Source organism: Dendrobates tinctorius, unplaced genomic scaffold (genome assembly GCF_039654945.1).
Source record: "Dendrobates tinctorius isolate UK_male_01 unplaced genomic scaffold, ASM3965494v1 ptg000029l, whole genome shotgun sequence".
NCBI classification, from domain to species: domain Eukaryota; kingdom Metazoa; phylum Chordata; class Amphibia; order Anura; family Dendrobatidae; genus Dendrobates; species Dendrobates tinctorius.
The window spans coordinates 21,090,651-21,115,163 of NW_027361697.1; the positions used below are offsets into that span (position 1 = coordinate 21,090,651).

Sequence of the window (24,513 nt, forward strand, 5' to 3'; positions counted from 1 at the left end):
ATTGGCCAGCCGCCAGGAACAGAGACGGATCCAGCAAAAAAACGGATCCGTTTCTACAGTTCTCCAAAATTTATGCCGGATCCGTTTTTTCTAAAAAAAGCCGGATCCTGCCTGACGGCAAAAAACTGATGTGTGAAAGTAGCCTTAAACTTTTGCCCACGTGTATCTCCTTCTCCTCAGCCATCATCTGTTGCCCCGACAAAGCAGTGCTATAACAATTATATCGATGTTCATTGTTTCTGTACAGCTTGTAGGACAAGCCCTGGGGTGCGAACATCTGTGTGCAGAATAATATGTGCGGCTGCACTGCCCAGTTCTGCCCGAACCGGCAATGAGTGCAACGAGATATTGATATGCGCAGACAATGTAGAAACAATTAGCAACGACTCGGCAGCATCCGGGGCCGGGATCTGCAGCCTCCCTCTGATGGAAGACATGGTAGAATAAGAGCTGGAGGGCTGTTCGGGGCTTTGGATGTGCTAATGATGGAGGGATGGTAACCAGTGTCTATTGGGAATATTATAAGAGAGTTTTTGAGACACGTGCAGCGATTTTGACAATAACATAATGTATGGCAGGTTCACTTTATTTTATTATTCTGGAACATTTTGCCTATACAAAATGTAACTTATGACACACGTCCACCTATAGTTATTTTGGGCTGCACAAAATAGTGATTTTTTTGTTGTTGTTTTTTTTCTAGAGACCCTGCCTTCTTTCCCACGGTAGCGGAATGGCTTCATTTCCTTACATAGCAATCTCCAATCTGTGGCCCTCTAACTACTGTAAAACTACAACTCCTAGCATGTCAAAGCTGTCACAGGGAGTTGGAATTTCACCCCAACCCCCCGCCCCCCCCCCCCCCAAAAAAAAAAACAAAAAAACGAAGACTTGCTGTAGGTCTCAGGGAGGGGATGTGGGGGAAAATATACGCTAAAAGTATATAATGGGGGTATGGGGCCTTATGGATACATTCTGCGTATGTGGCAGGAGTTTTCTTGGCTCATGCACTGAAGGTGTCCGCAAAACGAGATGTGCGCAGAATGTATCGCTGAATTGATTTTAATTTTTAGTTTATAAAGACACTTGCATGTACTGGAAATTGGAGATTTTCGATGTTTCGGTACGCCTGACCATATTCTGCTGTCGCTGGTATCGCAGTAAGCGTTTTACACCTGCAAACATGAAAGCAGTCAATTAAGCAGAAAATGTAAGGCTATGTGCACACGCTGCGGTTTTTGCTGCGGATCCGCTGCGGTTTTGGCCGCTGCGGATCTGCAGCAGTTCTGCAGACAGTGTACAGTAGCATGTAAATCTATGTGATTTACAATCTGCTGTGCACATGCTGCGGATTTTTAACTGCGGAAAAGCTGCGGTTTTGAATCCGCAGAAAGAAATGACATGTCACTTCTTTTCTGCGGATTCTGCTGTGGTTTACCATCTCCTCCATTGTAGAGGTGATAAACCGCAGGGGAAAACCGCAGGTAAAACCACAGGTCATTTTACCTGCGGTTCCGCAAATACAAATCTGCAGACCAATCCGCAGCATGTGCACATAGCCTAAATCCTTGCGAAAAGCTTTTCCTCGGGAATGCTGGATTGACTTGTTAATGTCTCGTCTTTGTGTAAAATTAAGCCTTTAAAAAGTGCCAATTGCAATACTTTTATATCGTATTTCTTGATTTATATTGAGGCAAATCAGATGCTTTTATTATTTAAAAGATTGTCTGTACTTGGCAGCCTGGGTCCGCGGCACAAATTGTCAGCGCTACCCAGATGAATCAATAAATGATGTCGGAGAAGAGACTAGACGCTAATTAAATGGAAGAACAGTTGTCCCAGCAAATTTAAGAACTGTTCCCTTCTCCTGCTCCGTATTGTGCCATTAAATCTTGTCCTCGGTGTTCTGCATTTATTAAGTGGCATGTTTTTGCGGGAACCAATTCACAAGAGAAATCATGGACGTTTATAGCCATAAAAGTATCAAAGCTTTATTAAATCCAATACAAAAATACATAGACTAATAGACAAATTTAAAAAGAGAGAAATACCCAATATAACGCCACACATGGCATATACAATATGATGCTGAATGAAAAATCATGCACTTAAAAAAGTTGCTGAAAAACTGTCATACACAATAGGTCAAAAATGTTGAAAAAGCATCTAGAAATATATACATGCATCATACCCATATATGAATTAGTATCAGGGGTACATGCTGGGGGAAGAGCAGATTAATCTGCAGGCCATAACCCTCAGTTATAAATAGATAATGCACAGGTTTGCAAAATCAGTCATAAATTTAACTGGCTATAAAGCCTACCAAAGTAGCAAGGGTGAAAAAGTGATGTTGACCAAGCTGCAGATAATATGCAAGTTAGTAAGGGAAGAGAGCGCCATACATAGCTATTTCAATACTCAGTACGAGGAAATGGTGCCATAAAATTCCAGCATCGCGCTACTCCCATGCTTAATGTAAACCCAACCAGACCCATAAAAAGATGAAGCATATGACCTGAGTGGCATTGTAGATCCCCAACGCACGTTTCGCGTGAGCTTCGTCCTGGGGGGGTAAGTGAATGAGGTTACAAGACCAGTGTGACCTTATATAGGGTTCCTTTAGTGTGCATGTATACCACCTGTGTGCTGACAGGACCACGGTGCATAGCGTGTGACGTCAGTCAAAAGACGCCCATAAACTGTCCAGTCAAATCCCAGTCCACTACGTTATGATGGGGGAGTGGCCCGAGCAAATCAATGGTGACGCCAGCCGCGCGATAAAGGCTGAAACGCCTGCTCCGCCCCCTCCCCGTTCAATGCGCCATGGAGGTGGAGTGGCTGGAGGAAATCGGTGAAGATGCATCCTCATGGTAACGCCGGCCACGTGATGGAGGTGGGGAAGGTAGAAAAGAGTCCGCCTTATGCATCCAGCCCCTAATGCGGGCATTCCTCCCTCCATTGAAGAAAGCCTAACGCTCGCCACCCAGCACGTGACGTGGCCCCCCCTGGCACTCCTCCCGGCCTCTCAGCCTCTCCCACACCTACACGTTATGGTGAGGGGGCGGCTAGAGCGTGCCAGGGAAGTCATGCTCACGGCAACGCGCTACAGTATGCGACAGCGTCGCAGGCTGCCTGGCCAAAACTCTTCCCGGCGTGTCAGGGGAGAGCAATCATTCAGGCAAAACCAACGAACACGTACAACACACTGTAAGCCATGGGTCGCGCATAAATAGATATTTAATCACGTGGAGATAAAGGGAGCAATAGATGGCTATGTCACCCGGAGGCCGGGTGAGTATGACGGAGCCGTGTAACATCTTCAAACAGAGGTTGGGAAGACATCTGTCTGGGATGATTTAGCGAATCCTGCTTTGAGCAGGGGGTTGGACCAGATGGCCCAGGAGGTCCCTTCCAACTCTACGATTCTATGATTCTGGAATGCTCTACCCCAAGAAATCAGGACTATCCACAATTTGCATAGTTTCAGGTGCTCCCTCAAAACACATTTGTTCAGAGCGGCCTATCACGTTCACTAATCAAAGTCATTCTATGTGTAAGTGTGCATGTGTAGCCCATTCACTATCTCCATCCATCCCTCACGATGGCTGGACCATCATTGTAAATACACACCTGTACTCTTATCTCCCCCACCTCATTGTAGATTGTAAGCTCTCACGAGCAGGGTCGTCTTATTTTGCTTTAATTATTGTATTGTTAATGTTGTTACTTATGACTTGTGTTTTGAAACTGTTAAACTGTAAAGTGCTGCGGAATATGTTGGCGCTATATAAATAAAGATTATTATTATTATTATTGCATCCAATTTAGTTTTCTCCTACGTTGCCATTGTTTACCAATGACGCTCTTCATATTGATGCCGTAGTTGGTCCAGATGATTATTTTCTGTCCTACTGTTATGCTCAGAATACAAAGAATATTCTCTTCTGATCGTCTAGTGGTTGTCAGTGGTTTCCTGGTGTGTATTTTTAATATCCACACATTTTCCTGTTGCGCACACTGGGATTCGTAGATATCAGAAATGCATAGTAATTCACTTTAAAAAAAAAAAATTCTTTACTTTAAAAACATCTCCTGAATAGATATTTAGTAATGGAAGATTCTTGTTTCTTTAGTGTCGTATGAAAACAGACAGGAAACTTTTTTTTTTTTTTTGATTTGTTAATTTGATATATTCATTTATATTGCAGCGCGCACTCCCCTCACATCCGGCATCACAGCAGAACATTCGCCCGTCTGCAAACCATGCACATGACCATATTGTGGCTAAAGATATATATATATATATATATATATATATATATATATATATATGTGTGTGTATATATATATATATATATGTGTGTGTGTATGTGTATATATATATATATGTGTGTGTATATATATATATATATATATATATATATATATATATATATATATATATATATATATATATAGCACCTATAGCGGTGTATTAGAGTATGCCGCATCGGCATCCCCATATTACTGTGGTCTCTGAAGGCTACATATACAGTTTATTTTCGGTCTAAAAAAAATATTACTTTTTGTTGTTACTAATTAAAACAATCTTGGTAGTACAATAATTTACAAAGGTACCATATATCAGGAAGCTGTGCCTACAGCTTTGTGGTATGGAGTCGCAACAACTTCAATTACTTGTGTGTACTCATTCATCCACTGGCATAACTAGAGTCCGATGGGCCCCTGTGCAAAATTTGAACCTGGGCCCCAACTGCATGTTAGTCAGCTGTATGGGCCTTTGTGGCATTCCAGATCCCGTGAAGACGTGTTTGCCCTCTCATGTAACAATGTCCCCCATCCTGTAGTAATATTATCCATCTTGGCCCCTTCCTGTAATAATCCTGTCACCATCCAGGGAAAATGTCCTCCATTCTGAGCCTTTTCATAGTATAATGTCTTTCATCTTGGGCCCCTTCCTGGTATAATGTCCTCCATCCTGGCTCCATTCTAGTATTCTATGTCCCCCATCCTGGTGTAATGTCCCTCATTCTGGGCTCCTTCCAATAATGCATGATGCACCCCATCATGTTATAATGTGTCCTATCCTTGACTTCTTCCAGTAATGATGTCCCTATTCTGCAGCTCATCTACAACAAATATGTAAAAATATAAGCTAATCTACTCATCGTCCACCGCTCCCACAATGTGCGGTGTCTTCTTCTATAGTCGGCACGTTGAGATCAGCATGATTGGCCGGCAGCATGTACTACAGTATAGGGACCTTATGGGTCTCTGTGTGGCAATACATTTCAGCTGAATGTGCGTCCTCGGATGTCCAACCAACTGAAATAGCTGCTGGCGTCGGCGGGCCCAGTTCACAAACGGGCTCGGTCCCACTTTCTGCAACCACAATTGTTAAGCCGCTGCATCCATCTATATTTTTTATATTTTTTTTTTCTCCAATCGCCCACAATCCAATGTCCGTTTTCTTTCTATTCCAATTATCACTTTTTAATTGTAAACTTTCTTTACCTGCTTTCCAGAGACATCTCTGTACAGTCACAGATGATTTGCTTGTACCTTTTTAAGGAAGCCACCAATTTTGGACCATTAAAGTGGTTGTGCGGATGTAAATTGTTTGCCCTATGCTTAGGATAGGCTATCAATATCAGTTCGGATGGTGTCTCAAAAATGGCAGCGCCACCGATCAGCCTGTTTTTAGTTACGTTTGATGCCAGATCTAAACTTTGAATAGAGCTTCACAACCAAAAGCTGCTCTTATGCCATGTAGTAGGAGCTGATCTGCAGCACCTGTCAGCGGCTGCTACACATGTGAACAGACCAGTGCTGTTCATCTGTCTTCAGTGTTGAAACAAAATTATTATTTTTTTTTTTTTTTAATATTTACTTTAAATTTCTAAAGGACACACTTTGACATTTTTTTTAAAGAGTTTTCTTTAATCTCTTCAGGAATTTCTTTAGATTGTGGCAATCTCAAAGCGGTTAAAGTTCATTCTCAGATTTTCTGGGACTCCAGTAAGAGTTTCTCTTATAAGTGTTAACCACGGCTTGAGGTCAGACAGATTTGTTTTATTTTCTCCAAAGGTAACAAATGTCTTGACTCTGCTGACCCAGTTTTGTCCATTTTTAGATATGCTTCTCTAGGGTGATACCATTTTTTTTTATTGAAGCTGGAATGCTGACCTTCTTCTTTTTTTTGTTTTTTTTCTCTTTAACACTGAATCATTCCGCAGTGGTTGCAAGTCTCATACAATGACTCTTATACAATGTCTTCTTATATTGTTTGGCAAGGCGCGAAAACCTGTCTCCACATTTTGGTGACTCGTGTAGTTTGTAAAGTTCATGCCAGATTCTGGAGGATCCACTTAAAAGGGTTGCAAAGGATTAGAAAAACCATCGTTGCTGTGTTTTGTTTTTTTTTCCCCAAAACCCTGCTCCACACCAGTCCACATATTGTGTATGTTATTGACTTTCAGACCTACCCATTCCGTGGGGCTGCTGGACCAAACTCGGCTCATGGACAGATGTGATACTGGTTTGTTTTTGTTTTTTTTTAAGTCCTTCTCTTATTCCTCCCTTTTTAAAGCGTAACTATAAATAAATTTTTGTTTTATATTTTTATGCACTTTAATAGCCTGCAGATCTTTGGGATCCAGGTCAAAGTCTTTCTAGTTGTGCGCTCCTGCCTCCAAGCTGCACTCTTCTCAGCTGAGTTTTAGGAGATCAATGTGGATTTCAACACCCTGATTCCCATAAAACAATTAAAAGTGCATTAAAATATTGGTAAAATGGTAAAAAATACAAAAAAAAGTCCACAGCTCACCCACATTGTGCACAGATTGTACTTTCTTACATTCACTTCTAAGTCCTCCCAGAAGGCCAGCGCATTGTTCCATAAAATAAATGGTATCTTTATTCAAAATACATTGGTGCATTAAAAAATTAACAAAAATAAAAAAAAATGGAAAAATTTGTCTTGGGCTGACAAGTTTCTGAACTTTATGGTACTTACTACTAGCTCTTGAGAACCCTGGGGTGAGCTAAGCTGATGGCGGAATATGGGTCCCTGAGCTGAGCTCAGCAAACAGTGAAAAATTAAGTTATTTGTTAGACCCTGGGTTCGGGAGCCCTCGAGTTGGTGGTGGTCTGGCTTTAGTAGGAAAGTTTTACATTGAGTTCCGTTTTGTGATGTTGCTGTTGTGAAACAAAGAATGGTGAGACAGGCACTAGGAGTGTGCTATAATATCCGCACAGCCTATGGACATGAATAATGAGAAAATGGAAACGGCCTTAGGAGCGCAGGAAAGAGACTCAGACAAGAGATGGGGTTAAACCACAACGCGTTTCGACGGAGGATCCGTCTTCATCAGGTGGAAGTTCGGATCCTCCGTCGAAACGCGTTGTGGTTAAACCCCATCTCTTGTCTGAGTCTTTCCTGCGCTCCTAAGACCGTTTTCCATTTTCTCATTGCTCCTATCCTCCATTGGAGGTTTTCGGCTGGAGCTGCGGTGGGGACCTGACATTTTTGTCTGCCCCTGGGTTGCTTCCTAAGCGCTCCTCTATGACCGCTTATCACTGACTCTTATGGACATGAATAAAGCAGCCATTTGATAGAATCCATTTGGAAAATAAGGATAACTAAAACAAAAGTTCACAGATTGCGTTGAGAGAATGGTTTGCCTGAAGTCAGCCAATATATATTTTTTTTGCATTCTGACGCTGAGCTCGCTATTAAACCTGAGGGCATTTTGAAAAATCAATGTTCACAATGTGAAGAATGAGTTGATAGTTTTGGTTGTTTTGACAGTTTGTCCCCAAGTGTGTTCTAAAGTCACGTGTAAATGCAGACTTAATAGACAGTATAGCTCCTCTCCATATCCCTCTGTCCAGTGTAAATGTAGAAATAATTACAAAAATAGACTAGTGGGGAAAATAGATATTGCCAACCAGCATCGGACTGGAGTAGTTTGTGCCCACCAGAGAAAATCATTTTGGGGCCCACATGCATAAGTGGTACTAACAGCAGTCTGCCCTTATCTTTTATGTCCCATTGGGGAATGAGCATTCATAAAAATGATTGTTGCCAACTATCGACCTTTCCAAAAAAATCCGGTACTCACCTGACAAATTAAGCTTGCTTTAAAATTATCATTCTCTTCAGCATACCATTTTGTGTAAACAGTAAGTGAACTGCTGCAATTCACTGCCTGCCAGGGCCCACCGGTGGATCCTCCGGTCCTCTGGTGGGCCAGTCCAATGCTGTTGCCAACATACCTAGAAGGTAATCTATGTCCGACACAAGAGGGCTTAATGGTGATTGGGATATTAGGCCAAGCAAGCATCTACAGGGTTGCCACATCAATTATTTATTTATTTTTTTTAATTTGGACAACGTATCTAAAAATTACTAGCAGACAACATTTGTTTGTTTATTTTTTGGAGACCATGGCGTACCATAATGGATAATTTGGGTTTAGACACTCTGGTCTGGATCTGGCCAGCTTCAAGGTTCCTGTGCTCCTTCAATGTTGAAAAAGTAAAGTCGCCAGCATCAGAGTGCTCATTTTAGCCAGTGTCATAACCCCACAGCTCTGAACTGAACCGTCAATCATTTGAAGCGCAGAATCCCCCCCCAGGGCAGAGGATCTGTGCTCTCCTGGAGACTGAGCATGGGGAAAAAGACCATTTTTAAAGGGATTTTCATATCTCAGATAGTGATGGCATCTCACATGATTGGTGAGCGATGGACATAGCGTAGGTTAAATACATAATTTGAAATATATTTCATGAAGTCCTGCTTTCCCTATAATTATCATTTGATGGCCGACTTCTGCTCTTGCTCTTCTGAACGTGTTCATTCTGTAACTGAAAATGTTTTCTAGCAACTGTAATGAAAAGTCTGATTCTCTTACAGTATCTAATACCAGGTACAGACTGGGAGTGAAATTCAGGCCTGGCATTGGAAATTACACAGGCCCATGCTGTCCCGGTCTCCAAGCACCAGATGGGATACATTACTAATATTACCATGGATGGAGGAAAGAAAGGAAGATTTACTACAAGACCAATATTTCTAATGATACCCGTAGCCTGCTGGGGTAAGTGACGGAGTCAGCAACTTTGTGCTCCATCACAACTCTTAGGCTACTTTCACACATCCGGTGTGTGGGGTCCGGCGGCGTGCGGCGAAAAGCCGGGCCGGCGGCGTGCGGCCTGCAGCGGTGACACCGGATGTGTATGCGGCGTCTGATACGGCTCGGACATGATTTAAAGGAGCTGCAGGAGGAACATATACACCGGTGGACAGAGACAGCTGCTGAAAGGGAGGGGAGGGGACAAGGGGGGTGGAGAGAGAAACGTGGGGTTAACACTCAGTGTCCAGGCGAGAGAATCTCTCTCTTGCCGGGCACTTGTGGGGTTAACCCCACAGAGAGAGATCTCTCTCTCTCACCCAGACACTGTGAGTGTTAACCCCACAAGTGCCCGGCGAGAGAAATCTCTCACAAGTGTCCGGGTGACAGAGAGAGATCTCTCTCTCTCTCTTCCGGCACTTGTGGGGTTAACATTCACAGTGTCCGGGCATGCGCTGTGGAAAAAGCCGGTCCGGCGCTGACAAAAAACGTTGCAGAGAACGTTTTTTGCAGATGCCGGACGGCTAATTTTTGCCGTGTCCGGCAACAACCGGACACGATGCATAACCATCCGGCACAATGCGGCGACCATGAAAGTTTATGGGACAAAACCGGATCAGGTGCTGGATCCAGTTATTAAAATTTTCGCCGCATCGTGCCGGATTACAAAAGCCGGATGTGTGAAAGAGGCCTTAACAGTATGGGTGTCTTGAGAACACTGATTCTGTTAGCAACGTAGCAGACAAAGCGGCCCACGACCAGACAGGCCCTTCTGGCATTTGCCAGATGACCAGTCCGGCCCTGTCTAATACCCATTTTTCCAGTTATGTGCACCTGTAGATTATGTGTTTGCCTTGTTATTAGTCCTGTTGATATGGCAACTATTAGTATTTGCTTTATGGTTACCTTTTACTTTGACGTGGTCAGGTTAGACCAAGATGTATGGCGAGCAGGTCGTGTCTGGTCATGTGCTGAAGTTTAGAACAATGCCCTCCTGGGGTTCTGTTTATTCTCGAGGCCACGGGTACTCTACCCTTAAGCCCCCGTCTCACATAGCGAGATCACTGATGCGTCACCGATTTTGTGACGCAACAGCGATCTCGCTACATGTGACACATAGCGGCAACCGACCCCCCGCTGATATCACTGATTGTGCTCGAATGTCCTGGGCCGTTTTTTCATCGTCTGTGTCCCGCTGGCCAGCGCGCATAGCTGTGTTTGACCTGACGAGCGACCTCGTTGGCGATGCAGAACTCAGGGGCGCAGGCTGGAATCGTTCAGAAAAGCTGCTGTGTGACAATGTCCCAACGACCGCCGAGGATCGCCGTATCGTTGCTGCATCGCTGAAGAGATCTGCCTGTTTGGCAGCTCACTAGCGACCATTTAGCGACGCACCAGCGATCCTTACCAGGTCGTATCGTCAGGATCGCTGGAGCGTCACTAAGTGAAACGGGACCCTTACACTAGTCATTGTTACCATGTGACTTCCAGTTGAACATTACATTACCAAACGTACAACATGTTCCTGAAAATCCCAATTTTTAAGATATTTTTCTATATTTCCGCTCCGCACTGAATAGATCCATGCAGCCAAGCTACCCTTTATTTTTTTGTGTTCCAACTAATGTACAATATTTTTAGCCGTTGTGACCGGTGACAGTTATTGTGCACATTAGTGATATTCATTTAATGAGGACACGCTAGCCTTTATCATTTTAACTTTTAAGGATAAGTTCGGGCTAGTTGAAATGAAACTTGTCTCCACCTCAAGTCAGCGATGTGCATAAGTGCAGAAAGTCGCACACAAGACCCAATCTGCAATTTGTAGTTCCTTTTTAACCGTCATGAAATCATCTAGACTGCCTCTTGGATTCATGTGATCTCTGGCAAAAAAAAAGAAAAAATGTGCAGCCAGTTCACCCTATACGGTTCTCATAGTCCAGGAGCGCAGAAATCCTGTTGCAACCAAAAACATGATGTCCAGAGAAAAATAGGGGTTGCATCCTGCCCCGGTAAGATACTTGTCTTTTATTAGGAAATGTAAAAACTTAGTTACATTTGGATTCCAAAAAACATAGCCATGTATAGCAGCAGTGCATTTCAGACACCCGCCAATGTCTGATCTCAGATTTTTATTTTTTTTTACTTATCCATGTGATCTCTTTCACGGCATCTTATCCCTTTAATGACCACCGATACGTCTTTTTACTGACCTGAGGTATAAGAGAATAGCATCCCCATACAGGTGACAATCCAGCAGCTGTCGGCTGTACACTATAGCTGACAACTTGCTGCATCAGCCACGATCAGTGTTGGCAGCGATCACATCTGTTTAACCCCTTAGATGCTGCTGTCAGTAGTGATTACATCATATAAATGGTTAACAGTGTGGGCGATCCCTATTTAACTGCATCGGCACCCTGAGATCATGATCGTGTGGTCCTGATGTTTGCCATGGCAGTTCATGGCCAAATAACGGCCTTAGTCTGCCGGCTATAGTAACACATTCAGAAGTAAGCGGCATTTAGGTGGTAAAAATACACTTTTTCATTCCCGTCATGTCACTTTGCATTAATTTCTGAAAATTGCCTGAAGGGTTAATAAACTGATAGCAATTTTCAATTTTGGGGGCTGCTGTTTTTACAATGGTATCACTTTAGGAAGTTTTCCAATATATAGCACCCCCAAAGTAATTTCAAACAAACCTGGGTAAGTCACTAAAAAAATAAATTACTATGTTGGAAACAGACAGCACATGGATGGCAGTGCCTGCTGTTGATGATTTTCATGGACCCATATAGATAATTTTGACTCCTGTCTTGGGTCAAAAAACAGTCATGTGTCTGTGTTTTTTTTTTTTTTTGTTTTTTTTTATTTATTTATTTTTTTTTTGAAGTGCCAAAATCATGGTCATGTGAAAAGCATTATAGCCTGTAATGGATATGTTTTCTGGGAACACATTTGAGAATAATAGACATCTGAATGGGGCCTTACACCACACTGGGTTTTTTCCCCCCTTATTTTCCAGTACATTGTATGCAGAGGATATCTGTGACATTCAAAAATGACAAATCTTCCTGCAAAAAAAAAAAAACCACACAAAGTTTTCATACAGCTATGCTGGCATGACAATATAAAAGATATGTGTAGGATGGGAGAAAAAACAAAAAAACGATTAAAAATTGTCAGCTCATGATGAGGTTAATTGTGGAATAACCCGTAGCGAGAGACCAGATGAAATGGTGACTGCATCGGCAGATGTCATTCTACCCTGACCTGCCCGTATGTTGGGTTAGTTGCCACGGACAGCGCTGTGAATATATTCTCATCCCCTTTGTTCGCTGTGCATTACTGGTACATCCTGACCTTTGTTCTTCCACCATTGTAAGGTATCAGTAGAAGGAAATCTTGGCGGCAATTTTATGCTCTTCATTCAATACGGCTTTCTTTGATCTATGCACTTAAAGAAGTGGATATGGACTGCAGAACTGCGAGCAGTAAAATAGAGTAAATTAATATTTAATTTACTGAGGAAATCATCCGTAGCCGGCGTGGGCTGTCCTTTTTGCATGGACAATGGAATGGCTGAAACAATCGATAACTGAGCTGCATTGTTATGTCGGGAACAATTGTCCAGCGTGGCCAAGTTATCTTTTAATAGCTTCCCTACTGTACGGCTGGATTCGTACATGGCGCGGTAGAACAATGATTCACATTGCCTGTAATATTCTAAAAGCTGAATATTAAACATTTTAGTTGTTCATTGTGTTACAAAGCAGGTGGCGCTTCAAGGTTCAGTACAAGGCTGATGTGTTACGTCTTTTTACATTATCACTGATTAGATGAGAAAACGAGCTCCGAGCCATCAGTATTAAGCTTTCCCCAAGCTGCGCTGATTTTTTATTTTTTTTTTATTTTTTTTTTTACAGCAGCATCATGATGTTTCCTAGGTAGATTGGATGTGAATGCATACCGGTGAGGCTATAGTGGTAAACTCGCTGTAGTGGGGTGGACCTTCTTATCAAGGGCCTCCAATGTGGAAACCATAATCAAGGAATATCTTTATAAAAAGCAGTGACTATAGTCAAAAGGCCAGGGATCGAACTATACCAGGTGCAGGGGTTGCTATCGTACTCGGGCCCTGGAGCTTAGGAAGCTCAAAATAGTCATTTTGGTCCATTTGAAAAGACATAATGTTAAAGATTAACAGTAATCGTGGGCCACGTTGGAGCTTTTGCATTGGGGCCCATTAACCGATCCACTGCTATAGGCCCTCTTAGACATACGACTAAAGTCAGCCAAACCCTCCAATATGAAGCCTCCCAACTCCTTCCCTGATAAATAATATCGGGGAGAGAAGGATCCCGCCTGTTGAATTTCAACAGTTAATCCATCTGTTCAACCGGATCAAGAGCTTCTGCCAGCAGAGTTTGGCAGCAGCTTTTTCATAGAGCGTAATAGAGAACTCAAGCAAAGGCATGCATTTTTGTTTTGTGTGGATTCATGAAAGAGATTGATGTATACCGATCACTCATCCACCCAACACCAATGTGATGTGCATAGGGCGTTTCTAAGGCTGGGGTCACGCTTGCGAGTGCAATGCAACAAACTTGCCTCAATATCCAGCACTGCCACCGGCACTCGGGACTGGAGCATTCAGCTGCATAGAAAGACATGCAGTTACACACTCCGGTCCTGAGTGCTGGTGGCAGTTCTGGATATTGAAGCTTTGCACTCCCAAGTGTGACCCCGGCCTATGGAAGAATTTCTAAACCTTTTCTGTAAATGAGGCCCTGGTGGAGATCCGCATTGAAAATTTTGCTGTTGGGATGTACACTTTTTTCCCATAATTACTGTATAGCAAAGCGCATTATGTCATTATGATAGTCTGTCATATAACGTAAGCCACGGACCAAATAAATGTACTGTGTAATATGCAGGGTTTTTTTTCTGCCTTTAAAGGCGTTATCTACAAGTCAGACAGTTCCTTCTCAATCACTATGTTTCCCCGTTGTAAAATAATACCTATACTCGCTGCCGGCATGCTTCCAACAATGTTGACACTGGCTTTCCCGGGGATCATGTGACATTGTCACATGATCCCTGTGGCCAATCAGCGCTGGCTTCACTGTCCCCTTTTTGGACAAATCACATACATCTAGAGGAAGTGAGATTTTGTGACATAACGTCATGCAATCCCCGGGAGAAACGGTGTTGAAACCGCTGGGATGTCACCGGCGCCAGTTTTGAGTAGAAGTGTTATTATTTTACAAAGGGCAAACATTGGCATTGAGAAGGGGTTATCCGAGTACTGGACAACCCCTCTGAGGCCCATGACAAACCTATGTCACTGTACAAGTATAAACTTTATTAAAGGAATTCTTCTCTTTCAGCAAACTTCTGTCCGTAGGATTATTTATGTGTAAAACAAACAAAAACTGAATTTTACAACCCTCTTCATTTTAGTTTTTTCTTTTTTTTTTTTCTTTTTTAACGCTAACCACCTGAGCCTTACTTGCCCTTCCGGGTCCAGCACAGTTTTTCCACCGCTGTCCCTGTCAGTTGTTTGGCTGCAGTGTTGTCCGGTCAACAGCACTGCAGCCAATCACTGAGCTCAGCAATTGCTTGCGGCACTGTTGATGTGATGTCACTGCCGCAGCCAAGCAGAGATCGGGGCAGCTGAGCTCAATAATTGGTGAGGATGGTAAGTAAAATTTTTTTTTTTTTTGCCCCTCAATAAACCTACAGGCAGAAGTTTGCTGTAAGAAGAGCCTTTTTAGTGTTTTAGTGCTCTTTTGGCTTTTCTGCATTTCATGTGGTTGTAACTTAAAGCAGATGACTGCCCACCTTTTTTTCTTTTGTAGAGCTTACCATTGTCCTGCTCAGCGGCGCCCACTTCTAGAACACACATTGCTTTGATATGTAATGGACAAAGGTCCAGCTAGAATAATTTTTTTCTTTCCCAGCATGCCTCTGAGAGATTAGAGTATTGCACATTGCTGAGGGGGGAGTCAAATCGTGGCTGCTGTATACTAGTGGTCCATGTCGCTTCTTCCACGTTATCAACTCCCCTATGTGCAATCTGCTGTCTCTCCAGCAATGCGCATTTCTAATTTTTTTTTCTTTTATTGATTTATGCACTTTAATATGGAAGTGGAAGAACTAAGCCGTTCCTAAGCAACTTACAAAGTAAAACATATGGGAAAACTTATCGTGCTGAAGAGTTAGGACTAAAAATAAAGAATCACCCGCTGACTCAATATAATACAGTTAGCCCCACATAGGCGCTTACTCTGGCGAAGCTTATTGTTCAAAATGACTAAGCTACAGCTAAAAAAAAGTATAAAGGCATCTTTGTATGTTTGAGTCCTAATAAATGAAAATGTGTTACATGTTGGTGACATGAAAATAGAACCACTAATGCGTCCAAAAAATGATAAATAAAAAGCAGGTAATTATCCAGGCTAGAGATATTAACTTTCCATAAGTGCTCTCTAAATGGCTGCTCATCTTTTCCGGATGAGCCATAATCTGTGACTACAGTTTAGTTACAGCATCTACAGGGAGTCAGGGGTAGTCTGAGACATGCCCACAACCATGTGATTGGTTGCAGCTGCTGCCCTTTCTGGCGGGCTGCTTCTTTATCACGCCCACAACCATGTGATTGGTTGCAGCTGCTGCCCTTTCTGACTGTTCTGCTTCTTTATTGGCTGCTGTGTATAAGCACACGTCCGTCATAGGCGTAGGTTGTGTGCACACGTCGTCCTTTTCAGGGAGAGTCCGCCCTTGAAATTGTTCCAGAAAATGAAGTATTTCTCCCAGAAATTATTGCGATGTGCTCGTGTGGGTTTCGTGTGAATTTATGTCCAATTTTTTTTTTTTTCCTTTTTTTTTTGTGTTGTTCCAGTACACACAAAGGAAATAAATGTGTATAACAAAAAAACATGTACAATTGCAATAATTTTCTGGGAGAAATACTTCATTTTCTGGAACAATATCAAGGGTGCCAACACTTTCGGCCTTGACTGTATGTAAAAACAAATAATTTTGTTTTCTGCACGTGCCTAATATCTGTAGATGAAGCAGAAATGAAAATTTATCCCAACTATTAACAGCTAACTAACTCGCTATATGCGTGGTTGTAACTATTGATACCTAAGTTACTGCAATCCCCTGCACATGGGGTAACTCATCAGAAGAACTATACTTCAGTTGGTGTTTTCTTATATTATTATTACACCTACTGCACACTGGGATAGGATCTTGGAGAAGGGCATACCCCTTTAATTCTGTCCTTACAAACTAATTTTTTCCTTCTTGGTTGCACGGGGTATTATTCGCTCATTATCTAGGCAGTAAATAAATAATATACTCCAATTCTTGCCCCAAATGCAAAAGTCTTGAGTATGGGCTTGTTCATATGTAGTTATTTTTGCTGCATTTTTTTGTGCGGAAAAATAAAGTTTCACAATAGCAGCAAAATGAGATTTCTACAATTTACACGGTGCATTGTTTTTCTCTGCGTTTTTTGAGCTGCGGTGCGTTTTTTTTTTTTTTTAAGACACAGCGTGTCAATTCTTTAATCGTTTTTGCACCAATTCAATTGAATGCATAAAAACACCATTTTTTTCCTGCCAACATTCTGTGGTTTTCATAGCAGAAAAAAATGCTGCAAAAAAAAAACTGTATGAACATACCATAGGTTAGGAAATGGGAGCTTGTCTTGTTCGCACACTCGTCGTAGTTTCCATCTTTTTGCGTAAATCTGATGGATTTGTCTGATTTTGATTCTTTGTGGTTTGTCACGTTCGGTTTATTTGCCTTTTACCCCTGTTGATGAGGACTGTGGAGTCGGTGTCATGGAAATTGAGAAGTCTGAGGTTTGGCTTACCGACTCCACAGCCCTACTGTTGATGTTGGTAATGGGGGTGTTAGGTTTTCATTTATTTTACTAGAATCCCGCAATAAGCCAAAATACTCTAACCATCAAAATGCAGAGGAAACCAATCAGAAGAACTAGCACAAGTGTGAACACAGCCCAAGGATTTATTAATACAAGAGAAGTTTTATGTAAGCCTGGCTGGAAGGAAAAATACCGTGTTCACCTGGGAAAGAGGTGATCTAAAGGGATCTGGCATGGTAATTGTTTATCGAGTGGTAGTCTGTCTCTTTCTTCTTGGCCTCTCGTTCCACACAATGTTCCTCGCTAGTAGAGAGTGCGAATGTTGAGCAGAGGCGCTGTGATTAGCATCTTGGCCAAGTTCCCAGCTGGTTGATTAGCAAGCTAGGATGCATGATTAGCATGCCAGTGAACCATGCCATCCAGTCTTACGGGAACAGCGGAGGGGGACACAAGGGGGTTAGGCCGCTATTCATCACCTCCAGTGGAGGAAAAAAACGTCATTTAGGAGTAACTAAGCTTTTTAAACAAGAATCAATAATAAAAAGTAATCATTTATTAATATAATGATTAGAAAACATTACCATAAATGATCCACTTTTTGCTTATAAATTATAGGTTTTATTTCTTGTAACCCATTTAATGATAATCCTTTAGTGGGCCATTAAGTGTGCTAATAAGGAGAATGTTCATTAGTGACAAATTATGAGAAAAATGCCATAGGGCAAATCTAGTAATTAGGTATTGCTTGTCACTCTGTTTAATCAAGACATGAGCATTGTACCGCTAATATCTTTATGCTCTAGTATGTTGCCCTTTTAAAATTAGAGGCGTTCCACCGATGCAACAAAGGTGAAAAATAATAAAATGTAAATGTTCTTTTAGACTTTTTACCTTATCCTGACAGCGATGTTCATTTTGAAGGAATTCTGACAAAAGATTAAAGCTGCCTGTACCATTATGCAGCATTCCAACCTGAATCAGACACCAGCTGCGTTACTGCAGCCAGGTAGATTTTACACATAAAACATACTTTTTTTTTTTTTGCTCAGTTTGGTCAGCCATCGTGGTCACTTTCCAACTTCGGCATGTCAGCACACCTGAGCCAACTCGGATGCCTTTTATGGGATCTGCAAGACCTGGTCTTTAGTGTAAGGTAGCGACCTTTCCCACTCAAGCTCTTTTGGTCGCTTCTAAAACCCGGACCCATAATCCGGTCATCTAAAAATCCTCTAACCTGTTACTTGAGCACTCTATTCTGGGATCTACATCACCAAGGTCAGGCTACGCTGTGACAAATACTAGTCATCCAGGACATAATAACATAATTTATGTATATATGTAATGTTATTTTATTTGCTTTCTAAATGTGTAAGGGGGTGAAGAGGAAGAAGAGCCGGAAGGGTGTTGCCTACCCTGCTTCGTGTCCGGAACCACATAGCTGGGCAGCAAGGTTGCCAGGGGGAAGACTTGCTGACTTGGACTGACTGCACCATGTGACTGTCAGGGGCAGTGGGGGAAGAGAAGGGGCGGTGGACCAGAAGCTGGGTTGGCTGAGGGCGCGAAAAGAGAGCATGCCAGAGCAGCGTGCGTCACGGAGAGAGCAGGCTGCAGCGATGTTCTCCAGGAGAGAGTGGACTCCTGGTCAGAGGACTTAGGTTAAAGGACGTGCGATAGAGAGCGCTGTCTGTGAGTACGTGAAAGCGAAAGCCCCTATGACCAGAGCAGGTTTTCTCCCTGACAGTGCAGAGACAGTGACCCGTGTGCGCAGCCCCGGTGCTCGCAGTGACAGGCCAGAGCCCCTGAGAATGACAGAGACACTTTACAGCGTGCGCATCATCGTACCTGCGGAGAGACTGTTAGCTTGACATACAGAGACTCAGAGCTGGTGAGACCCAGTTTCACAGCGTCTCCTTGCCTCCCGCTTTAACCCCGGAGTTCCTGTGTCCCAAGAGAAGATGGAGACTACAGAGACTTCAAGTGCCGCTGTTGACGGTGCCAACGTTGGAGAAGACGACCCTTCAATCAAGACTTCATCGGACTGATAAGTTGCAAGAATACCCGTTTAAGTACTTTCATTCTGCTTAGCTGTTTGACGGCTTTGTCTTGCTTTAGTGTTCCGTTATACCTTTTTACTCTGACAGTTTTACCCCCACTGCTTCTCCATGCGTGGAGACACAATCCCCTGTAAATAAACCCTTTAGCTCTTGGTCTGTCTCTGATGGTAACATCATCAGCACCTGCACATTATTACAAATGCAAATGGTATTCAACTTTCTAAGCGGTCCTTAATTAACAATGTTCTACTTTGCTTCTGTAAAGTGTCTGTCAGACCTTTTTATCCGAGTGATCTGCAAAAAATTTACGAATCCATCACGGTTCCTGATCCCAACTACTCTGATTCTCCCCCCTTTTTCTCAGTGTTAGAGATGGCATGAGGCAGTGGAGAAAAAAATCGAATGTTTTATTGAGAGCAGAGAAAACGAGTGCTAGGCCAGGAAGAAAGCGCATAAAGAGGAAATCAATGTTTACACAGGACAAAATGCTGCAGAGTATGACTTTTCTTTTATAAGGCCTGCTTGAATATAGTTTCACCCATCAAGTGTTTAGTTCATTCATCAAATGATTAACATCTTTTTTTACACTAGAGGCTTATCGGGGAATGAACTTTTCTCTAAACTATTTTCTGATAATCGGGCAGTGTAAATTCAGTATTACACAGTAGTAATTCCTCAGAGATGGATGGATTGTCTAGGCAGAGAAAAAGGTTGTTGCTCAAATGAAAATTTTATCAAGTTTCCTAATATACTTTTTCCTTCTTAACAGTGCCCCAAATTTATGTATCAATTTCAGACCCCATATTGCGTTCTCACCACCGCCATTGTGGGTGGAGTTTAGAATTTCCAAATCTTTTCTCATTCGTCATTTCTAACTTTGGCAAAAAATTTGCAACTTTTTGAAACGTGCTCCCGTTTCTCCACCCTGGAGTGATTTTGCAATAAGTATGGTAATGTACAAAAGGCTAAAAAGGCGTTTCCACTACTATTATTTTGATGAACCATCCTTGGTATAAGTCACCAATATAATATTGATGGGGGTGCAACACCCAGCACCCACACCAATAAGCTGTTCCCGACGCCGACGGTCAGTCAGATGCGATCAATTGCAGAGCGACAGAGAATAGCTCGGTCAACTGTCTAATGGCTGGGTACTGCCCATCTGCCCCTACTCGAATAACTGGGAGCGGATCTGCAGTTTTCCAGTTCCTCACTTTACAGTTGACAGAGCTGTGCAGTTCGGCACCGCAACTGATCACATCCGGCATTGGGAATAACTGATTGGTGGAGGTGCTTGGTGATGCACTCCCACTGAGGTGATGTTGATGACCTAACTGGAGCTAGTAAGTAGTAGACAACCCCATTAAGGGGTGCACTTAAATTAAATATTAATTTATAACCAAGTAATATATTCAGCTTTCATAGGCTCACCAACACATATTTTTTAATGTGAAATACATTATTGCAAACTGTTGGGAGTCTATCAAGGACATAAAAAGTGAATATTTCTTTCATTCTTTTTTCTTACTGGGCCATGATCAATAAAAGTAAAACTGCTGAATCGCTTAGCGCAGTTGTCAGATCTCCCTGCAGTCACGCCATAAATAATCCTTGGAACACCAATTTAGAAATGTTGAATATTTTACCAAAGAGAGTACGGTAAATCCTAAAAAAAAAAATAAAATAAAATAAAACATGACTGTTGTGACATTTTGAGATGAATTGTAGTAAGTGAAAAATAATCTTCTGTGATATGACGGTGGAGTTCTGGTCGCTCGTAAAAAATATCACCTTGTCGGATGCTTCATAGTGTAATTTCAGGCCTTGAAGTTAATCATGGAATAACTAGAGGTGTCTAATAAAAAACACATCAATTACCTGACTGTAATCCTACGGCAAGGATACTGCCATTATTTCACGGAGCTCTGGGGAGGGCCGACTTTGTGATCTGACAAAGAAGTTCGGCACATCTACTATTACAGCAAATGAGCTGGTGAGGGGAACTTTACAATTTGGAGTCGTGCGAGACCTATTTTTATCTCTTCTTCCGGGAGTATAACGTTCACTTCTTTCTTTATTGTATCATCCATACAATCGATCATAATGGCCGTGCGCTCAGGGGTTATTTTCTTGTCTGTAAATGTTGTGTTGGTTTGAAGTACCCAGGGAAACCCATTTATAAACCTCAGGTGGACGCTTGTCAAGCTTCTTTGTGGTCCACGTAGAAACCTGCGAGTCCTTCAAAGTGCCCTGGTTGCTAACCACTATACAAACAGCTTTTTTTTTTTTTTTTTTTTCTGATCTCCGTCAGATGAAAGGAAACGTCCGCTTTCTACTGTTTCATCGTAACCGTTCTCTGGTATCTTGTTCTGCTAAGTGTTTCGCCATGCTGAGTATCTATAGCCACATCTTGTTCTTCTTTTATCTTTCTACACTGCAAATATTCAACTAGCTGCTTAGTGTGTTTTTTTTTTTTAATTAGTTTTTTTTATGTCTCTATTTAGTTTAAAGATCAACAAATGGCTGCAATTTTTCATGGCAGTGACTTATTAAAACTCGAAAAAAATGTTACCGCCAGACTCGTTCAGATAACGTTCACAATGACACTTTTTTTTTTTTTTTTTATTACCGTACATGGATTTTGGAGCTGGTTCTGCTTTATTCCAAATGTAATAAAAATGACAATTCCGGTAGCTAAAAAAAAGTTAATTTTTCCTATGTGTTTCAGACTAAAGCTAAGTCCTTGTTCATAAATGTGTAATTTTCTTGCGTGATTGAGACTAAATCAAAGTCCTTATTCATGGATAAGGACTTGGATTTAGTTTGAGATGCGTAGGAAAAATGACTTTTTTTATAGGTACAGCGATTACCATTTTTTGTATATTTGTAATAAAGTATACAATTTTTTTTAACCTGTAAACGGGCTGGAAAATCCTTCATCTTTGATTACGGTTTTACCATATCATACAGGAATGATATTTCTGTGCCGAAAACTCTTGGAAGCCTCGTTCAAGGTGAGCTGATGCAGACGTGTTTTACAATAAAGGGATTGTCCAGGAGGAAATGTGTTGAAGACATATCCACGAGATGGGTTATTACAACCCCTGGCAAAAATTATTGGAATCACCGGCCTTGGAGGATGTTAATTCAGTTGTTTAATTTTGTAGAAAAAAAGCAGATCACAGACATGGCACAAAACTAAAGTCAATTCAAATGGCAACTTTCTGGCTTTAAGAAACACTAAAAGAAATCAAGAACAAAAAATGTGGTAGTCAGTAATGGTTACTTTTTTTAAACCAAGCGCATGAATCATGGCTCCAACACGAGAGATGTCAGTTGAAACAAAGGAGAGGATTATCAAACTCTTAAGAGGGTAAATCATCACACAATGTTGCAAAAGATGTTGGTTGATCACAGTCAGCTGTGTCTAAAATCTGGACAAAATACAAACAACATGGGAAGGTTGTTAAAGGCAAACATACTGGTAGACCAAGGAAATCATCAAAGCGTCAAGACCGAAAACTTAAGCAATATGTCTCCAAAACAGGAAATGCACAACAAAACAAATGAGGGACGAATGGGAAGAAACTGGAGTCCCTGGTTTGTGACCGAACTGTAAGACACCGCCTAAAGGAAATGGGATTTAGATACAGAAAATCTAAACGAAAGCCATCATTAACACCTAAACAGAAAAAAACAAGGTTACAGTGGGCTAAGGAAAAGCAATCGTGGACTTTGGATGACTCGATGAAAGTCATATTCAGTGATGAATCGCGAATCTGCATTGGGCAAAGTGATGATGCTGGAACTTTTGTTTGGTGACGTTCCAATGAGAGTTAGAAAGATGACTGCCTGAAGAGAACATGCAAATTTCCACAGTAATTGATATCATCACTAAAAATCACTAAAATTGACAAATCCCCGGGCCCGGATGGGTTACACCCCCGAGTATTGCAGGAATTAAGCACAGTCATAGACCATTATTTTTAATCTTTAAAGATTCCATAATGACAGGGTCTGTACCACAGGACTGGCGTATAGCAAATGTGGTGCCAATATTCAAAAAGGGGACAAAAACTGAACTTGGAAATTATAGGCCAGTAAGTTTAACCTCAACTGTGGGTAAAATCCTGGAGGGTTTTCTAAGAGATACTATACTGGAGTATCTGGAGAAGAATAACCTTATCACCCAATATCTACATGGGTTTACAAGGGACCGTTCCTGTCAGACTAATCTGATAAGCTTTTATGAAGAGGTAAGTTCCGGACTGGACCAAGGGAATGCAGTGGACGTGGTGTACATGAACTTTTCAAAAGCTTTTGATACGGTGCCACACAAAACGTTGATACATAAAATGAGAACAATAGGGATAGGGGAAAATATGTGTAGGTGGGTTAAGAGCTGGCTCAGGGAAGGGATAGGAAACAAAGGGTGGTTATTAATGGAGCACACTCGGACTGGGTCACAGTTAGCAGTGGGGTACCACAGGGGTCAGTTTTGGGCCCGCTTCTTTTTAACATATTTATTAATGACCTTGTAGGGGGCATAGAGAGTAGAATTTCAATATTTGCAGATGACACTAAACTCTGCAGGGTAATCAATACAGAGGAGGACAATTTTATATTACAGGAGGATTTATGTAAACTAGAAGCTTGGGCTGATAAATGGCAAATGAGCTTTAATGGGGATAAATGTAAGGTCATGCACTTGGGTAGAACGAACAAGATGTATAATTATGTGCTTAATTGTAAAACACTGGGCAAAACAGTCACTGAAAAAGACCTGGGTGTATGGGTGGACGACAAACTCACATTTAGCGGCCAGTGTCAGGCAGCTGCTGCAAAGGCAAATAAAATAATGGGATGCATTAAAAGAGGCATAGATGCTCATGAGGAAAACATAATTTTAACTCTATATAAGTCACTAGTGCGACCACACTTAGAATACTGTGTACAGTTCTGGTCTCCAGTGTATAAGAAAGACATAGCTGAACTGGAGCGGGTGCAGAGAAGAGCGACCAAGGTTATTAGGGAACTAGGGGGTCTGCAATACCAAGACAAGTTATTACACTTGGGGTTATTTAGTTTGGAGAATTGAAGGCTTAGGGGTGATCTTATTACAATGTATAAATATATGCGGGGACAATACCAAGACCTTTCTAATGATCTTTTTACTCTTAGACCTGTGACGGGGACAAGGGGGCATCCTCTACGTCTGGAGGAAGGAAGGTTTAAGCATACTCACAGACGCGGGTTCTTTACTGTAAGAGCAGTGAGACTATGGAACTCTCTGCCATATGATGTTGTAATGAGTGATTCCCTACTAAAATTTAAGAAGGGACTGGATGCCTTTCTTGAAAAGTATAATATTACAGGGTATATACACTAGTTTCCTTAATATTGCGTTGATCCAGGGAGC

At 41.9% G+C, this 24,513-nt stretch overlaps 1 protein-coding gene across 6 annotated transcripts in view; it reads left to right on the plus strand.

Annotated features, from left to right (window-relative positions):
* Nucleotides 1-24,513, plus strand: part of DIPK1A (divergent protein kinase domain 1A) — a 136,048-nt gene that overhangs the window by 61,784 nt on the left and 49,751 nt on the right. The window contains exon 1 of one of the 6 annotated variants that reach the window (XM_073571444.1): nucleotides 9,084-9,104. The exons of 4 other annotated variants lie outside the window; for them this stretch is intronic. The gene's annotated coding sequence lies outside the window, so the exon portion shown is untranslated. Of the gene's footprint in view, nucleotides 1-9,083; nucleotides 9,105-22,038; nucleotides 22,109-24,513 lie in introns of those variants that run through there. One more of the 6 variants, XM_073571445.1, reaches the window with a different exon arrangement.